Source organism: Pinus tabuliformis, chromosome 4_2, assembly GCF_031772625.1.
Source record: "Pinus tabuliformis cultivar Carrire ecotype Pingquan chromosome 4_2, CPIR1, whole genome shotgun sequence".
NCBI classification, from domain to species: Eukaryota; Viridiplantae; Streptophyta; class Pinopsida; order Pinales; family Pinaceae; genus Pinus; species Pinus tabuliformis.
The window spans coordinates 361444697-361466179 of NC_142304.1; the positions used below are offsets into that span (position 1 = coordinate 361444697).

Here is a 21483-nt window from a genome sequence, read left to right on the forward strand (position 1 = left end):
TGCCAGATATATGACCAAAATACTAGATTACCACCTAAACCATTGCCTCCAGTCATTGTTGTTGGACCATTCGCCAAATGGGGCATTGACTTCATAACATCTAACCCCACCTCGGCTGGGGGGCATGGGTATATTGTATTCGCCATTGACTATTTTACCAAATGGGTCAAGGCAATGCCAACATTAAACAACAGTGGCACAATGGTTTCTCTTTTATTTTTTAACCATGTGGTTTTCCGGTTTGGTGTACCACAAGCCATAGTTACAGATCATGGGTCACATTTTCGCAATCACATGATGGATGAGTTGACTGCTAAGTTAGGACTGTCACATGATAGTTCTACCCATTATTACCCACAAGCGAATGGAAAAGTTGAGGCCATAAAAAAGTCTTGAAGCGGATGTTGCAGAGAATGATAGGGGTTCATAAGCGAAACTGGCACTTAATCATGTACTCTGCCTTGTGGGTATACCGAACCTCACCAAGAAATGAAACTAGATTCACACCCTTTCAGTTGGTGTATGGTTTGGAAGCAATCTTACCGATACAATGCGAAATTTCATCTCTCAAACTCGTGATTGACTTGCTACCTGAAACTTTTGATGAAGAAGCGTGTTTTTTGGAATTAATCCAACTAGATGAAACCCGTCGTGATGTTACATTGGCTAACGAAGTGCATAAGAAATGAATCAAGGTGCAATATGATAGAAATGTCAAGCCTCATCTCTTCTCAGAAGGAGACTTGGTCTTTCTTTACAATCAGGAAGCTAATAAACTTGGAGCAGGGGAATTCGAACGAATGTGGATGGGTCCTTATATTGTTAAGCGCGTTATGGAAAAAGCTGCCTATGAGTTAGTAGATTATGATGGGATTCCATTGTCGCAGCCTCGAAACGGGTTGTACCTAAAATTTTACTATGTTTGATTGAGTGTAGTAAAACTCACGGTATATATGCTTTCATTGCATGTGCCTTGTAGAGTTTTTATCTGGTTAGTAATCCGCTTTGCATTTGTTGCAGATGTCGAAGTCTTTAGTACCTTTGGTTGGTTACGCCGATGGTTCTAGTCATAGTACGCAGAACTTATCTTCTATAGCATGGGCTATTTTTGCTCCAAGTGGTGAGTTAGTGAGTTTCAATGGATTTGTATTGATCGATCGACAAACAACATCGGTGAGTATAGCGCGTTGATTGAACTTCTCTCTTATGCCATTTCTGTTGGAAATAATACTGAGAGGGGGGGTGAATCAATATTATCAAACTAATAATTTTTCATTTCCATAATCATATTCATATACACTACTTCAGTTAAGGGAACTTGTGTGTACATGAAACTATGTTTAGAGCAACTAGCATATATCCAACAAACTTTTGATTCAGTTAATTCATCATATATTCATCTTTAATCACTACATCGGAACCATATAAACAGTAACCAGGTGCAGTAAAAATAGAAAAGATCATCACACATAAGAAACACACATGAACACCAAGATATAAGGTGGAAACCCAATGTGGGTGAAAACCACCTGCTGCAATCGTCTCTGTCTTCTTTTAATAATAAGAAAATCCAGTAGTCTTGTACCAGTACGCAGGCATCTACCTGCAGAAGGCTACAACATTATCTCATTCTCCAGCTTCTACTAGAAGGGAACTACAACCCCCTAGCTCTTGTACTAGCTGATATGTTTACTAGTACATAGGTGCCAGCCTATAGAAGGCTACAACCTTCTCTTTTCTTCCAGGGATCGTCTTTCATTAATTTTCAGACTGGATCTATCAAAAACATCATTTGATCATCAAATTTATCTGCAACAACCAATCTCCTTTTGAACCAACCACAACCGAATCAATCAATCACTCTGATCATTCAGAATGTTGTCACCAGAATACAGTAGCCAGAACCCAAGCAATAACCCAGAACACTACAACAACAAACATAAGCAACTAAAACATATTCTATAAGGTATATGTTACTTCCATGTGTTGAACATATGTGCATATGCACTTTCCTCAAAGCAAACTAGTGTACATATCTGCAACTCAAATTTATGATGTATACGTTGTTTTGATATGCAGAACCAGCGTGTATATGCTTCTCTTCTAAAGTGAACCTACGTACATATCTGTAAAAGATGATTTAAACATAACAACAGTTTCAGACTTCAATCATACCCAGATCATCATATTTACAGACTACAACATGTGCCAGTTATTCAGATACATGATCAAACCACATAAATATAATTCACTTCAAGCCTTAAGATCCTTATCCATCATTAGATCTTATCCTTCATCAAGCGATAAGGTTCTTCCTTGGTTCAAATCAAGCATGAGACCATAAGCCAATAACATGCATATTAGATCTCACACTATATCAAATATTCGATACTTGCACACCTTGGCCTAATGATATTCTCCTCCTTTTATAGTTTTAGGCCTTCTTCAATACCATGGTCCAAAACCACTTAGGACCAATACCTTGGACCAAATACCTGGGGTCAGTACCTCAAACTCGATAGCTCAATACCATGGATCAAAATACCATGGACCAAATACTTCAAACCAAACATTTAGTTTTCCAAGGTATATGCGCTTTTCCCATTTGTGAAAGTTTGTGTGTACATATACATGACTTGTATACAGTGAACCCACGTGTATACGCGGCTTGGTCAATTGTGAACCTGTGTATACCTCTCTTTCTTCATTCTGTGTAATCTAATCTGTAATTCTATGTTGTTAAACTGTAGTATTGTGATCTGTTATCTAAGTGAGTTGCTTTCTTAACTGATTCCTTGAAGTTTCTCTGCATTTCATCACATTTGTAAACACTCCTGTCATGCATTCTGTCACATCTGATATCTCTTTTGTAGATTCATCTAGTTACCATATACAAGAGAGTTGTTCTGCTACAAGTGGGTTTCCATCAAGTACAATACATACATCATAATGCCAACAATCTCCCCCTTTGGACTTGATGGAAACATCCATACCATGTCACTCTCCCCCTTTGACATCAAGGGAAAAGGGTCATGCTCCCCCTAAGTGCATGCTGAATTCTCTGATATGCTAAAGTGTTGATTGAGCTCTAATGATTGAGTCCATGTTCCCCCTTAGCATAAGAAAAGTCTACAAAAAGATGTTCTAAAAGAAGAACATCACTCTATACATACATCACAAATGACCTTCCTATCACCAATCAGTCATACATGCATCCTTCTCCCAACCAAGTGGGGATATACCAAATTTGACTCATCCACCCAACCAAGTGGGGATATATCAATTGTTTATACAAGTAAAAAGCAAGAAACATTACATCATTCACCCCATGCATAGTGAGGTTACAAACTAGGTCCTTTCATGACCGTTACATTTAAAAGATATACATGACATATATAACAGAGACCAAATGTCTTAAACAAGACCATGATAGTCATAAGCAACTATCATCGGCAACATTTGGCAACAACATCCAAGCAAGCAACTTGTATATGTCCATCAATAGTTCCCAAAACACCATCAACCATGTTCTCCCCCTGAACCTATTCCATTTGTTCACTGTCAGATCTGATCAATGCATATGTCAGTAAGAGATATCAAACCATCATCATCAATCATCAAGTGATCAATAACACTATGAGGACCAATATATCAACAGATTGAAATCATCATCAAATAGAGCAGAACCATAGCAGACCCCCTTTTTCTTGAGTCTGGCCCACTAATTTTCTTCAAACCAACATATGCACAACTGTGTCCACAGAAACTCGCGTATGTACGCAACTACACTTCAAGAAACTCGCGTATAACCACCTTTCCCTGAAAAATAGGATTTAACAGTAGGATGATGCAGAAACTACTCCCAGATTTTGTCCGAGATATTCAAATGTCTCTCTGGGCAGTGGTTTAGTGAATATATCAGCAACCTGTTCTTTGGAGGGAACATACTCCAATTTGACTTTTTGTTCAAGCACTTGTTCACATGGGAAATGATATTTGATGGGTATGTGCTTGGTCTTGGAGAGCGTGACTGGATTTTTTGAAATACTGATGACACTTATATTATCACATAGAATGGAGATGGGTGGAGTACATGTGATCTAAATATCTTGCAAGGTTTGCATCATCGAAAGTAATTGTGTGCAGCAAGATGTAGCAGCCACGTATTCTACTTTAGCTGTAGATAAAGCAATTGAACTTTGTTTCTTGTTGAACCAAGACACCAACCTGGAACCCATATAGAATGCACCACCGCTAGTGCTTTTTCTGTCATCAACACTTCCTGCCCAATCTGCAAATGTATATGCATGAAGTGTAAGATCAGTATCTCTAGGATACCATAAACCAAATTTTTGTGTTCCTTGAAGATATTTGAAGATCCTTTTGACTACCTGAAGGTGAGATTCCTTTGGATTTTCTTGGAATCTTCCAACTATTCCCACTGCATGCATGATGTCTGGTGAGGTACCTGTTAGATAAAGCACACTGCCGATCATGGATCTGTAAGTTAGTTGATATACCACTGCAAATTCATCATTTGATCTGAGACTACATCCTGTTACCATTGGAGTATGTACTAGTTTAGAATCTTCCATGCCGTACTTTTTTAGGATCTGTTTGAGATATTTGGTTTGTGAGAGAAAAATACCATATTTATTTCGCTAAACTTGTAGACCAAGAAAGTAGGTAAGCTCACCAAGCAAGGACATTTCAAATTGTTGCTGCATTACTGAAGAAAAATTCTGATGCGTGGATTCTTCATTACTACCAAAAATTATATCATCAACATACACAACAATTATTAGCAATTTATCAGTGTCCATCTTTGTATATAGATTGTTATCTGCTGACCCCTTTGAAAAACCTTGTTGGTGGAGATATTTGTCAAGACGGTAATACCATGCCCTTGGAGCCTGTTTTAGACCATATAGAGCTTTCCTGAGTTTGCATACAAGTTTTGCATCATTTCCAAGAATGAATCCTTTTGGTTGTTCAATATAGACTTCTTCTTCTAAGTCTCCATAAGAAAGACAGATTTTATATCCATTTGGTATACTTTGATTTTCTAAAAACTAGAAAGAGTAAGAAGCATTCTGATGGCTTCAAGTCTAGCAACAGGTGCAAAGGTTTCTTCAAAGTCTATAACTTCTTGTTGAGCATATCCTTTACAAACAAGTCTCGCCTTGTTTCTAATAAATTCTCGATTTTCGTTCAGCTTGTTTTTGAATATCCATTTAGTTCCTAGGATATTCTTATCATGAGGTCTAGGACCTAATTCCCAAGTATTATTATTTTCAATTTGCTCAAGTTCCTCATTCATGGCCTTGACCCAACATTCATCTCTGCATGCTTCATTTACATTTTGAGGTTCATTGGAAGATAGTAATGCTAGATATCTTGAAGCTTCGGCAATGGTTCTTCTAGTTTGCAAACCTACTCATTTTTCTCCTAATATTTGAGCTTCTGGATGATTTTTTTGAACATACTTGGACAGAGTCTTTTCTTTTATCATTATCTCTTCTTCTGGTGCTTCATTGGTTTCTTCTTCAGAATCAATGTGATTTGATGTGGGAAAATTATCCTCATCTTCTTCATTGTCATAATCTTCGGTTTTTATCTGTTTTGAACTTTTGCATGCTGCATCAACCACAACATCAATACTTTCAATAATTTTCCCAAGTATTTTATTGTAACATTTATATCCTTTACTTCAGGAAGAGTAGCCAAGAAGAATACCTTCATCTACTCTGGGTTCAAACTTACCAAGTTTTTTATCAGTCCTTTTGATGTAACATTTTCTTCCAAAAACTTTGAAGTATTTTACAGTAGGAGTCTTACCATACCAAAGTTCATGTGGAGTTTGAGTGTTGTTTACTTGAACATTTGCTTGATTGAGAATAGTGATGGCGGCGAATGTAGCTTCACCCCAGAAGGTTGCAAGAGTTCCAAATTCATCTAGCATAGCACGAGCCATTTATTGAACAATTTTGTTCATCCTTTCTACCACTCCATTTTGTTGAGGAGTCCTTGGAAAACTTCCTTTTTATTCCATGTTGTTCACAAAAGTCAAAGAATTCATCTGAGATAAATTCCTCTCCTCGATTAGATCTGAGGCATTTCATTTTGCAATCTGATTCATTTTCAACCAAAGCTTTGAAGGCTTTGAACTTTTCAAATGCTTCATCTTTATGCTTTAGAAGACCTGTCCAACACATTCTGGAAAATCATCAATGAACAATATAAAGTATTCTTCTCCACGAGGTGACTTTTTCCTTGATGGACCACATAAATCAGTATGAACAAGTTCAAGAGGCTTACTAGTTGACCCTTCCTTTTCGATGAATTGAGATCTGGTTTTATTACTGAATTGACATGATTTTCATATAGTATTTTCAGGAATGTTAATATTTGGAAGATCACAAATAGCCTGGAATCTACATGCTTTTCTTATTTGAGAAAAGCTTAGATGTCCCAATCTTTTGTGCCATAGATCATTTTTGCTTAGATAGCATTGTTGTTGTCCTCCCTTGAGTATGTATAGCTTGTTTGGAGTTCTTGTCCCTTGAATCACGGTTTCTCCTGTATCAAGATCACGAACAACACATCCATTTGATCGAAACACTACTTCATTTCCTTGATCACACATTTGAATCACACTCAACAGATTATGCTTTAAGCCATCAACATACATAACATTCCCAACTTTAACTTTTTTTTCAAGAAAATAGAGCCTTTACCTTTTATGATAGCAGGAGTGTCATTTCCAAATGAGACACTCTTTTCCTTTTCTAAGGCATTATATGAGTGTAGTTTTTCTATGTCACCTGTCATGTGTTTTGAGCATCCACTGTCGATGTACCACTGGTTCTCTTGTCCTTCAGCATACAAGGCTATACCGCATCTTTCTGTTTGCAGTTCTTTCTTTCTCCATATTTTTGGATTTAATGGAGTTTGCTATTTTTGAGCTATTTGTCGAATTTTATTCCTGCATTCAGATTCTTCATGGCCAAAGTTGTTACAGATTGAGCATTCTATTTCATTTTCAAGAAGAGAAAATTTATTATCAGAAATTTTCTTGATCCGTCACATTCCTTTGATTTTGTGCTTCTCTAGACATGATAGTTTTGTAAGAAACACATTGAGTAGCTTTTTGTCCAAAATTAGGACATGAGAAACATTGACCATTAAAGAAGTTCCTACGATTATCGAATCTACTGACATGTTGATTGTAGTTGAGGTTCCTCCTACTGACCTATTGATTGATATTTTTTGAAGCAAATTGAGTAAGATTTACCTAAGGTTGATTGTGGCTTCTGTTCATCCTTGAAGTAAATTGAGCTTGATTCACCTGGTGATTTGCTTTGTGCCTTTGTGAACGATTGTCGAACTGTTCACTACTCTTTACTATATCATGATAGCTTTTAGTGGAGGTTGACGGTTTCTATGATTGAGATGTTTCTTCAGTATATCCAAGACTTGTCTTTATCAGAGGAGAGTGCTACACTTTGGTAATTTCATTTAAGTTTTCTGATCCTTTAGCAAATCTAATATTGAGAGCTTTTGTTTTGTCAAGATCCTTTCTTAGACCCACAATTTCACATTCTAGTTTTTCATTGTGTTTTTCTCTTTCAGCAAGTTGGTATGTCAAGGTATCTATAATCATATTCTTTTCTTCTAAATAGATTTTGAGTTTAGAGATTTCTTCATAAAGGTCATCTTCATCTAAAGCATCCAAAAAATCATCATCTTCATAATCCATCAGAAGTCTATAGTCATTACTATTTTCGTCTTCATCACTATTTGATAAACCATCATTATCTTCATGAGTATAGTAGCCCTTTTTTACTTACACTTTGTTTTCTATTCCATTTTGCAGTTTCCTTCCCTTTATCATATTTATATTTATGAGGACATTTGGTACCATAATGACTGACTCTACCACAGGCAAAACATTTGAAAGGTAGTTTACCTCTGAATCTATCGAAACCCCGTTGAAGATTCTTGACAAAGTTCGCTTCCTCTTCTTCTTCTAAAATATGTCCTGATTCATTGAGTTCTTCTTTTCCTTTTTCTTAAGCTTTAAATTCGGCTTCTCTCATATCTGATGGACCTCCTTTTCTCATCTCAAAGGTAGTTAAAATTCTATGAAGCTGTGTCATAGTAATATTCTGTAGATCCTGATTTTCTTCTATGGTAGATACTTTTGATTCAAATTTAGGAGATAAGGATCTTAAAACTTTTTCAACTAAGGTAACTTCCTTTATCTCTTCACCCAGATTCTTCATGAAATTAACAATCTCATCTATATGTAAGAAGTAACTAGCTACACTTTCATCATTATGCATCTTGAGAGTTTCATATTGAATTCTGATAGTTTGCAGTTTAGCACGTTTTACCTGAGAGTCTCCTTCGTAGCTTAGAACGATTTTGTCCCATATTTCTTTGGCTGATTTGAGCTGCATAACTTTGATAAAATTTGATTGTGATAGACTTCCCAATAATGTATTGACAGCGTTGGCATTGATTTCATATTTCTTTTTACCTATTGCATCTGTAGGAATTGTTGATGGAACTGCATCTCCTCCTTCCACGATTTCCCAGACATCTGTTCCAAGAGATTGAAGATAGGTCGTGGTTCTTACCTTCCAGTAGACAAAGTTTCTCCCATCAAAGATTGGTAGTCTGATGGATCCCTGTTTCTAGGAAAATTAGTGTCTTGTCAAATGACTAACCCTCTAGGTTTGGCAGCTACCCTAGAAACAATAGTTTAAATAAATTCAATGATTATTCCTATTTGTAACAGATAAGAGAAAGATAGTGGAACCAACCTGGAACTTCTGCTTAATCCCTTGCTTTATCTCTCTCTCCTTTGGCAGATCCTGCAACTCCTCCCCGTACTTAACACACTTGTAGAGTACCTGCACAAGCACAACAACAAAGAACCATCAAAGCATCGTGATCTATTACAACATAAACATTACAAAACCATATATACAATGAACAAAATGATAGCATTCACAATTGCACAATCATATGCGAGAAAACTTGAAGAGATTTATTAACAGAAAGGAGAATTACAACCCAGTTGTCTGATCTAGTGCCATCCTCCCAGCTTCAATCCTTCTTCACCTCATGAAATGGCAAGATCACACCAACAAGAATACAATTCTCTCTCCTCAATTACAATTCACTAGCACTTACTTGCAATTCACAACATTCCAACCTTCTGATCTCTTGGATTGGAGGTCCATTTATAGATATTTGCAAGGGTGTGAGTCATCCATGGGGTTTGATTAGTGTCATTCCACTTGTTACAATTGGTTCCACAATAGAGGGGAATTGGAGATGGTTTCCTAATTCCCTTGGTCATCCTTGGGCGAATTCAAATAGGCAAGTGGCACAGGAGAAGTTTCTAGAAGATTCCATGAGCAACCAACTAACAAACTGTCCAGGAAATTGGTCCATCCTTTCCCATCACACCCTATAGAAGGCCTAAATAGTATGCATCGCACCTTGACAGTGTAATAGTCAGTATGCATTGCACTTTGACAGTGGAGCAGTCATTATGGTTCAGTTTAGGCAGTTTCTAGATGATTTCTGAGATGGAACTTTTGGGAAATGATGCACTTAGATGACTAAGTTCCTTTAGGGTATGAAACAACTCTTTTAGGAGTTGATGAGCCCTAATACATCGACATATAAGTTTGGGGCTGATGTGCCCAAATATTTCTATAACAATTGCCCCCTAAAGCATGAGGTCGTAAATATTCATGTCGAGTGAAATGCCTTATCATGAGGATCCAAAGTTTCGAACTAGAAGGTGACATGCATAGATTACAATACCATGATCTAGCTGAGGGAGGCATTCCCATGCTCAGCTTTATAAATCTTCATTTCATGTACATAGATTAGATAGTCGTCTGTAGATATAGACTTGTGATTCTACAGATATAGAGTTGCAATCCATGATTAGGATGACCATCTGTGTAGATCCTTTGTACATTTGATGTATTTGTATCTCTGAATATATCGTAGCCCAGATGGATGAAACTAGATCTGAGGTCTTCAAAACTCATTCAATCTTCACTCAATGTACAAGTCAAACCATGTGAAAAGATGTCCTAAAGTCAAACATGGAAAGACATTTCCTAATTATCAACCAATGATGTGAGCTGTTAACAAACACGAGAGGAATCACCTATAATGATAATGATCCTCAAGGTACTATAGTACATTTCACGTGGTGTGAATACATGATCCGATGTCGAACACCATGCAAAATATTTCGGTTGAAGGCCATTGATGTCAACCTGTCGCCGGAAGTGAGAAACTTGCCATTGATGTAAACAAGCTTCAAAGCACTGAAAGGGTGTTTCTAAGTCAATTTCTTGGACAATGAGCTAATGTCGACAAGAAGTGACTCATCGTAGGAGGGCCTTGATGTATCCCACATCTATGACACAAAACAAAGCAAATGATTTCTGGAGGTGAAAATGAACTGACGACACAAGGTTCAGGAATGGCGGTCATGAAAAATGAAGGTTGGAGGTATTGTAGTGTATGAGACATTAACTAGATGATGATTTCTCAACTAAATGAATTCTCTTAAACATGTCGGCGACACTGAGATGAATTGGTAGTGTTAACCCCAAAAGATGGATGGTATGAAAGACCAATGGTATGATGACTGGTGAACAGAATAACCCAACCCAACTCAATCATGGAGATGAAGTGAAAGTGTCATGTTCAAGAGTGACTTGCTACCATAAATTCTTCAAGTTTTTTCCCTTTTTCCCCAGTCATTGCTGACCAGTACCTTTTTATTTTTGTCAAGCTTGAGGAGGATAACATATGCTTTTTCTATAATTTTCCCTTCAGGCAAACCCGTCGCTATTTGAGGTTTTAACAAGTCTAGCGACAGTGAAACCCGGTCTTATCTAGATGGACATGTTTGTCACTCTTATTTTAATGAGTTTAACGACAAGGATAACTTGGTCCTGTTCATGTTTAGAGAGTTTGAAAAGGGACGGAAAGAAAAACTCCATCAGTTTTTTTTGGTAAAATAATCCCTCAAGTCCGGAAAGGGATAAAATGATACAAGAGGGATGACATTTCCAAGACTTTAATGAGCTGGAAAGGACAAGTGCTCGACAATATTTTCATGTTTAAAGAGTCTAAAAAGGGTTTAAAGAGGACTCTATCGTTTTCTTTTCATTTTTGAATCAAAGATCGAAAAGAAGACAAAAACTTTTCTTGGTGGTCAAAGATGTTCAATTCATTGTTGAGCACATCAGATTCTTTCATCAGTTGTTCAACCTTTTCAAAAATCCATCAAATTGATTAGAAATACAAATATATGGATGAAAAAACTAAAAGTAACATTTCACTTTGAAGTACATGAAAAGTAAACATAAAAAGTAGTTTTAACATTTCATTTTCATCACTTCATTTCAAATTTGGGATTTTGGAGCTCTGAAGTGGTTTTCCCCCTCAAATTTCACCAGTTGATTTCGAGAGATCTTGTGGACCATTCTCCACGTTGTCAGGACCAAGGAGGAGCTATCCTTAAGCTCTTCATTTTCATTTCATGTTTTCTCAATTCTGGGCAACCTTTTTTAATTTTTTGGGCCCTTGGGGTTTAAATATTTCACTCCCCAATCATCACACCTAGCTTGCATCGAAATTTGTGATGCATACTGGGCTGCCAATAGGCCAGTCAGTATGCATCTCACCTTGCTCAAAGGCAAGGTGCAATGGGCACAGAAAGGAAACTTTAAGCAATGTTTTCTTATCAAATTTTTACCTATTTTTGTTCAAAATTGGATCCTAACTCATCTAATGTTTGCATTTCAGATATTTTTTGGATCAAGATGGTTGTCACATGGCATGAAAAAGAACATGAAGAGGAGGATATGATTGCTTTACATGACTAGGGCACAGTGGATGCACTAAGGAACTGTGGTTTACTGAAGTTTTTCCCCATATCTAGCATAAGACAACAGATAGGTTTGCTGCAATATCTCCTTCATGCTTGGGATCCTATTGACCAAGTATTCCAGGTCAGAGGTAAATCTATTCCTTTCACGACTGAGGATATTTATTTTCTGACGGGTTTGTCGAGGCCTGGTGCCCCTCTTCCACTATCAGGATTTGCTCGTGGGGACGAATTTGTGAAAGATTACATCCGTCAGTTCTGCAGGGATTGATCTCAACCCAGTAGAGATGGTAAGATTAATATCTGCGATGTTACTGATCGACCTTTGAGGACCATTCTATTTACCTTTGCTAGATTGGTTGGCAGCGCAACCTTACATTTAGCGAACAGATCCTACATGTAGTATGCCTTGGATTGCCTGGAAATGAAGGTGTTCAATAGGTGTGAGGCGATACTTGCTATCATAAAAGAACAACTGTCCAAAGTAAAGAATGGAAGAACCAAGAACTTTGGTTATGGATCCATATTGACTGCTTTTTCTTTGGAAAGAATAACATTGATGCAACCTCAAAACATTTCACTGGGATTGCCTACACCAAGGGAACCACGAATGTAGAGATGGGTGGACCTTATGGCCAGACATGCTGGCCAGTCACAGATATCCTTCTCAGATGCCTTTTTCGAGTGGTTCAACCACTAAGAGATGGTATTTCAGAGTATCCATATATCGGGATGGATTTCCGAGGCAATCTGGATTTGGCATTACCAGCTGGTGAGCAGTGTAGTGCTATAGGTAAAATGATTTGACCACATCTTTGTTTTTATAGTTTTATATTATTTTTGTGTTTTTGATGTTACCAACACTAAGAAAACTCATATGTGTGTGCAGATATTGGACCAGTTCGACTAGTGGCATGCCCACGAGAGGAGGATGCTCCAGCGAGAGAAGTTGTAGGGAGAGTAGTCCTTAGGGACCTAGACATAGCAGAGACCCTTGCGCAGCTGTAGGATCAGATAGAGGGATTGACCCTTGGGATTCCAGATGTCTGGACGGATGAATTACCGATGAGGTTACAGCCTCATACTACTGGTGTACCGAGTCATTGGACTAGGCTCCTGTGCATGATAGCACAGGCGGTGACATGTTATCACCAACATCACTAGTCTAGGATGTTTTTCTACATTTACTTTAAGTTTTTGGGTCAAATGACCAATTTTGTCATTGGACACAAAACATTATATGAAAACTTATAAACAACTATCTACTTTGATTTTTGGAGTTTTAAAATCCTATGCAAATGTTGATGTGAAATGCTTTCTTTACATATGCTGCAAATGTCTATTTAACACATAGTTTTCTAATGAATCAGTCAATGTGTTTAAGTTTCTAGAAATGTGTTGATATTGAATGAAATCAAAATGTCTTTCCGAAATCCTAACTCTTAGGAACATGCGATGAATAGCTGGGTTCTGAACAGAATAAATGCCAGTAAGCTGTAGAATAATGAGTTGTGAATCTAGCCTGATAATGAGTCGGCTTATTCCATGTGAAATGGCATCAAAGAGAAGTTCAATCAATGTGATATACTCAACGATGTTTTTCATTGATCGACCAATACATATCCCCCTAAAACTCACTAACTCGCTGCTTGGAGCAAAGATGGCCTAGGCTGCAGAAGATAGGTTCTACGTGCTACGACTAGCTCCGTCGGCATACCCAACAAATGGTTCTAAAAAGTCTGACATCTGCAACAAATGTGAGGTGGATTACCTAACCAAAATGGCAACACTAAAAGAAAACACTCAAAAATGCAATAAAAGCATATGTATAATGAGTTTACTACACTTAATCAAGCATAGTAATGTTTAATATACAACCCGTTTCAAGGCTGCGATAGTGGAATCCCATCATAATCAACTAACTCGTAGGCTCCTTTTGTCAACACGCGTTTAACAATATAAGGGCCCGTCCATAGTGGTTCAAATTTTTCTGCTCCTAATTTATTAGAATCTTGATCGTAAAGTAAGACTAGGTCACCTTCTGAGAAGACACGAGGCTTAACATTTTTGTCATATTGTGCCTTGACGCATTTCTTATGTGCTTTGTTAGCCAATGTGGCATCACGACAGGTTTCATCTAGATGGATTAATTCCAAGAAATGAGCTTCTTCCTCAGAAGTTTCTGGTAGTAGGTCGATTGCGAGCTTCAGGGATGAGATTTTGCACTGAATTGGTATGACTACTTCCAGACCATACACCAACTGAAAGGGTGTAAATCCAGTCGCATTTCTTACCGAAGTCCTATATGCCCACAGAGTTGAGTACAGGATTAAATTCCAATTCTATTTATAGACTCCAATCATTCTCTGCAGCATGCACTTAAGAACTTTGTTGATTGCCTCAACTTGTCTGTTAGCCCATGGATAATATGCAATAGAACTATCATTAGACAATCCTAATTTGGTAGTTAACTCAATCATCATGTGATTGCGAAAATGCAACCCATGATCTATGACTATAGCCTGTGGCACACCAAATCTACAAACTACATGATTGAAAAAGAAAAGAGCAGTCGTTTCGCCGATGTTGTTCAATGTAGGCATCACCTCGGCCCATTTGGTAAAGTAGTTGATAGCAACTATAATATACCCATGCCCCCCGGTAGAGGTGGGGTTACATGTCATGAAATCAATACCCCATTTAGCAAATGGGCCAACAGCAATGACTGGATGTAGTGGTGCAGGTGGTAATCTAGTTTTCCGATCGAAAATCTGACAGGCGTGGCAACTTCTAACTGCAAGTATGCAATCTTTGAATATGGTGGGCCAGAAGTAACCAGCTCATAAGATCTTTTGTTTGGTAGTGTAACCAGATAGATGCCCCCCACAAGCACCTGAATGACAATCATTAAAAACTTTTTTGGCCTCCTCATGCGTGAGGCACCTTCGTAAAACCGTATCGACACCACAACGATAAAGTGTATCACCAACGATTAGATAATATTTGGCTTGGTATCGAGTACGTCGCTGTTCAGAGCAAGAGGTGTTAGGCCTAGAAGCTTGGGTCTGGAGATAGATCAGTATATCCCCGTACCATGGATCACTTGACGATATCAAAAATAGAGTCTCATCCACGATTGATGCTTCTAATGTTAAATCATTGGAGGATGAGGGAAGGTCACAAAGTAACTCTACAAAGATGAGAGACTTCTTTGATTTGGATTTGATGAATTTTAGATCAAACTCTTACAAGATGACTATCCATTTGGAATATTTGCCCCCCAGCAATTGACATGATAGAATGTATGCCATAGGGTTGTAATTTGACACAATGGTAGTTTTGCAAAGGAGTATATAATGTTGAAATCTCTATACTGCTTGAACGACTGCTAAAGCCAACTTTTCAACATAAGAGTACTTGCTTTCTATATCATTAAGAATATGACTTAGATAATATATAGGATGTTCAATTCCGTCATCTTCTTGCACTAAAACCATACCGATTGTTGTATCTACAGCGGCGAGATACAGGTTGAAGTCTTTTTCATAATCAGGAGCATACATTAATGATGCTTTTATCAAGGAATCTTTGAGAGCATCAAAGGAAGCTTGTGCGACCTGATCCCAATGGAAGGGTACCCCTTTCTTCAAAAGACATGTATAACCTTTAGCGATCTCAGCATGATTTGGAATCAACTTCCTCAGAAAGTTAGCTTTCCCTTGGAGTCTCTATATCCGAAGAAAATTTGAAGGTGGAGGCATGTCAAGAATTGCCTGAAACTTTAATGGATCGAGTTGAATTCCATCCTTAGAAACTACAAAAGCAAGCAGTCGACCAAAACTAACACAAAACACACATTTGTGTGGATTGAGTCGTATCTTGTAGTGTCAGCAATGTAAAAACATGGATCTCAAATGTTGTGGATGATCAGTCCGTTTTTGCGAATGAGCAGGAAGATCATCGAGATATGGTTGAACAATGTGTTTGATGTCATGGAAAGCATAATTCATTGCCCTCTGAAATGTTGCCCCTGTGTTCTTCATACCGAAAGGTAATTTACAATATGCGAATATGCCCCACGGACATATAAATGCAATTTTTCACTGGTCCTATGGGCGGATATTGATTTGATTGTAACCTGAAAATCCATTCATGAATGAAAAGATTTCACATCAGACACATTCAACAATAATCTGGTCGAAAAATGGTGTAGGATAGTTTTCCTTTGGACATGCTTGATTTACATCCCTATAATCGATGCACACTCTTATCATTTCCTTTTTTTTCATCACAGGAACAATATTCGATACCCAATTAGTGAGAGGTACAGGGTAAATGAAGCTAGCACGCAAAATTTTTTCAACCTCTTCTTTAATGGCAGTGGCTTTCTTTAGATGAAAAGATCGAAGCCATTGTCATACTAGTTTAATATCTGGGTACATCTTGATTTCATGTTCAACAATGCTAGAGTCAATGCCTGGCATTTCTTCGTAAGACCATGCAAAAGCATCTCCGAATTCACGAAAAAGAGCATAGTGGCTATCTAGTTTTGATGGAGAATAAGATTTGCCGATGTGAATATTCTCTACAATATTAGGTTTGGTCGAAATATTAATGGAGATAGTTTCTTCAATGTTGGACAGATTTCGCTCTGAATCTACTATATTTATAGAATTTAATAAAAAATCAACAATTGAAGGGTGATTGAGGTCATTTGAACAATCTTCATTATCATCTCGAAGGTGGGAACAATGATGATAATCTTCCCATGATGTCTCTCCTATCATCATTGATTGGATGATTCCTTCATCTGTAGAATGTATATGAGACCAAGGATTAGAAGAGGTACTATATTCTAAAGACCTATCTACCCAAACACTCGTTGAGTGTGGATTCAGGTTTGCCGCACAAGCCCAAATGATTGATTGCTACAAATATTCAATGGGGCTTGGTGACAACACCTCACGATGATCATAACTTTCAAAATAGTTGAAACTCTTCTTAAGCTCAGATGATGTACAATAGATCATGTCGCAGGTTTCCACTGTGGCCACTTCCGTGAAACCAGATGTAGACGGGAGGGAAAAAGTACCCATCAAGGAAGGATCTTTCAGGAGGCCTACTCCAACATTTTGAAGCGATTGTGAATTTCCATGGATCAATGGAATGCTTCGAGTAGCTTTTGAACTATTAGCAAAAAAGGCTAGTTGGTCAACGACTATGATTCCACCTTTGAAGGGAAATGCACTCATTCAAAAATATGTAGACACAATGGCAGCCATAGCATAAACCCAAGGCCTTCCTAGTAAAATATTGTAATCAAGGAGTCCATCAATGACCTCGACTTCAATATCTACTATTTTTCCCCCCAGTTCAACTTGCAAGCTACTTAAAATCCCATATGGAGTGTACGTTCTTCCATCGAACGCTTTTAGTGTTGTTGGTGATCGTGACAAGGGTGGTGAACCAAGAGCTTTCCAGCAACTCATTGACATAATATAGGTAGATGCCCCCTCATCAATGATGGTTCAATGAACATTTTTATTGAGGGCTTTTACCTATATAAGGAAAGCGAGTTGGGCCGGTAACTGTGGTGTATATCCAGTATGATTAAAGACCACAAGATTGGAATCCGTTGGATCGATCCCACCTATCGCTGATAAAAAAGCCTGCTTTTGGGACCTACTGCAATTTGCATTGTTGTTTACATTGACATGTAGAATTGGACTCTATCTTTATCCTCGTCCAACCATTTATTCCAAAAAATAATTCAATTCTCCTCCTTATCAGTCGAGCACCTAAAAGTCCTTATGGTCGAGCACCTAAAGGTCCTCTCCTTAACAGTCAAGCCAATTTTGCAATACCTCAGGTGTCGACATAGCAGATGGAGATTGAGCTAGATCCTCCACTATATTATAATTCTGAGCAGCTCGAGCACGAGGATTAAATGTTGATTTATGTACGACTCCCTTTGGTGGCTTAATGGTTAATTCAGGAATAATGGGTGGAACAACTTCTGGTGAAGTCGTTGTCGAAGCACTAGGTTGATCAGTAGCCTGGTTGTTCGACGACGATGGATTCCCATAATCTTTATTCCTTGTCGATACCAAAACATCATTTTTCTTGTTTGTGATGGATAGCATAAGCACTTGGGATGTGGAAGCATTATCAGTAGCAACCATATGAGTTTCTGGGTTCGGAAACAGATCAATCAACACTGCTGAGGTATTCGAAGCCTTCAAAAGTTTTGAAACCTCAGATTGATGTGGACAATCTCTCGTAAAATGCTCCTCGTTACATATCAAACATGGATAATGAGGAGGTTTCCTTGCCACAGTAGGGTTTTCAGATGATTTTTCAAGAGTGGAATTCTCCTGTTTCTTCTTATTATTTTTCCCCTTCTTCTTGCCCCCTGGTTGCTTTGGATTTTTGCCTTTGTCAGATGACACGGCATTAATCTTCGAGGCAAGAGAATTGTCATTTGCATTTTGACTAGAAATAGCAAGAGCTTGACTAGATGGACCTCTTGCAGTTTGTGTGCTTGAGGAACCGATCACACCATCACCAGCATGAGAGTCCCTACTTGATTTAGGAGGGGGTGTAACGAAAAAAGCTAGTCTAGGATCGTCAAGAATTTTGTCATAGAGTGTGCCAGATTGTGTATAGATAAAATCTAAATATTGGGCACGAGCAATGACTTGCTCTTCTGTGACAACTCCTCCTTTCGCCACGTCCTCACTGATAGATGGCAATAAGGACTTAATAAACCACTCAGCTAAAAGCTGATCAGGAACATACGTCTTTACCATTTGACGATGACACCGCCACTCATGAATATGATCAGATATGTGAGTGGACGTGGTCTATTTAAAGTTGGTAAGAAGTTTTGTTCCAGTTTCGTACCTGATGGGTAACTGAAAGTGGGTTAGAAAGGTAGTGGCAAGGATGGTGAAGTTATCAAACAAAGCTCTAGGCAATTCAATATACCATTTCGCTGCTAGATGTTAGATGATCCAAAAATAAAACATTATCATAGATTATAAAGTTGGAATAAAATAATTATTAATTTAAGATATTAAATTAATAATTATTATTCTAGAATATTTAATTATTTAATGGAGACATTTAGAATTAGTATATTGTTGTAACAAGATATGACTCTCCAAATGTCTCGTATCTTAGGCTCTATTTTAGGAGATTTGTTAGCTAGTTGTTTTGAATAGCATTTATTGTAAATGGACACTTGTTATTTAATAATTGATCCATAATTAGAGGTAGTTAGGACATTGAGCTTATAAATAGCTCATTGCAAGAGTGTTTGGTTGTTCGAGTGTAAACTCTTGCAAAATCAAATAAGTAATTGTTTTTTCTGATTAATAAAATTATGTGTCTGAGAACACTTCTGCCATTATTGTGGTATCGGAGCTTCAGTAATGTTGCAGTGGATGTGAAGAGGAGATTCCATCTCTACAAGTTTTTGGAAAACTCCATTGAACTGCTCAGCATATGATTGGTATGGAATTTGTCCAGTTTTTTGTTTTAAAAGAACAGAAATTTTATTATTGATTTTAGATTTGTAAATTCTAAAATCATTTTTATTATCAAAAATATGCAAAATCTATGTGACTTTTCTGCAAAATCTATATGACTATTGTGATGCAACGATGTGGATTTGCATCTATTGAGTGACGGTGCTAGCGTCAGCATTCAGAATTTGACAAAGACTCTTGCGCCCGGCGGATCCTCCAGTTTCTGTCATGAGATCATCTGACTTCTTCAGACTTCTTTGATTCCTATGTTCTCACACTTGACTTAAGTCTCTCCCTCGAAACCGCTGTGAGTGCATATTGTATCACATGATTGGATATAGCTGCCCCTTCCAGCTGACACCCCATTAGATGATAAAGATATTGCTGCAAAGCTGGAAATTGTTCTAGCAATTCAGGAGTGTCCAGTTCCCTGGTTCTCAAGTGCTCTGTTTCAATGTCATATTTCAGTACACGGTAGCATTCCAATCGTTCTTCCAGGAACAATGCATATGCACGTACCCACGCTGAATAGTCCCAAGCATTTGGACTTGAATCATCCTTGAAGTAAGATAAATTGAGAATGTGGCCTCTGGATCTACTATAATTGATCAATTCCTCCCGAAACGTGGGGTCAACCTCTCTCAAAGCTCGATGGATAACAATTAAGGTTTTTAACGCAACCACCCAGTTGTGAGTCTTGGAAAGACATCTTGCAAGAGCATGGATGCAATATTCCACATCTGCCCAAGGCCTTGCAGCCGATGTTGCTGCAAAAATAATTCGGATATGCTTTTCTTTTGTTGGCCACTCAACATGATTTGTGGCCTTCACAATAGCAATGTCTAGATCCTTGTAATCACTGTTCACTTTGGCAAGACTAACTGTTGTTGTATCTTTCAGTACACCTCTGCGAAATGGGATTCTCCACATCCGTCAATGCCAATTTCCACTTCTCAATGGTAAGCTTCGAAAGGATCGCTTCACATATTTGAGGAATCAAATTCTCACTGCAACTGGGTTCTGGGCAATGAATGGGAAGCGAATTTTCTTGCAATTTACCATGGACTTCTTGACCAAGCTTGCCAGTCTTCGCATTCAGGACAAACCACATTTACTCTAGCCAATAGCCAGTGTCAACAAACATAGTTTACCGTCACATTTGCGGCTGAAAACAACTAGTTCTGTTAGATTGAATTCATCTGCAGTGTGTTTACTTTCAATGAAAAATCATGGGTTTTGGAAGAAGAAATGAAGGAATATTGTATTTTGGAGAGATATGGTGATTTTTTAATTTTGGGAATTTATTGTTTGTGGAGTAATAAGGTCATTTGTAAATCTTTGGAGTAATAAGGAGATTTTAATTGTAATTTTTATTTGGAGGGATAAGTGTGACATTGTAACTCAAAGTAATTTTACTTTGAGGGGGGGTAATTTTTTTTACCAAGTTTTGCAAGAGCATCATTGTAAAAGTCAAATTTTGAAAGTTACCTTGTAAATATTTGAGAAATTGACTAGAGCCAAGTGCAAAGCTCAGTCATTTTTTCTCCTGCTTCAACGACTATACGAGGGTCAAGGCCAAGCCCATATAGATCATTTTTTATTGCATTGTGTGTTGCATGTTGTGTTGCCCATCTTGATATTTTTTTCTTCTAACTCTAATTATTGGTGCGAAGCTTCAACGCTACAATGTCAAAGTTGATTAATTTGTTTTCTGATTTCGACAAACTTGAAGGTACAAAATCCTATAAAACATGGCAACACCTCATCGAAAGCACTCTCATTTATAATGAATTATGGTAGGGTATATGTGATGGTGATATTAAGCCAAATAAACCCACAGATGCAGTTGCACTAGCAAAATGGGAAGTTAAGAATGCCAAAGCATTAGCTCTCATTAAATCTTCTGTCAATGATGAAATGTATGTCCATATAGAAAATGCTATAGATGCATGGTCTGCTTTGAAAACTTTTAAAGGCCTCTTTGATACTCAGCCTGAATCAAAGAAAGTTGATCTACAA

The 21483-nt window shown here is 37.7% G+C and overlaps 1 pseudogene; it reads right to left on the bottom strand.

Moving 5' to 3' along the window:
• Nucleotides 1-19728: 19728 nt before the first annotated feature.
• LOC149169437 (putative clathrin assembly protein At5g35200 pseudogene) lies at nt 19729-20394 on the bottom strand (annotated as a pseudogene).
• Between the last annotated feature and the right edge of the window lie 1089 nt (nt 20395-21483).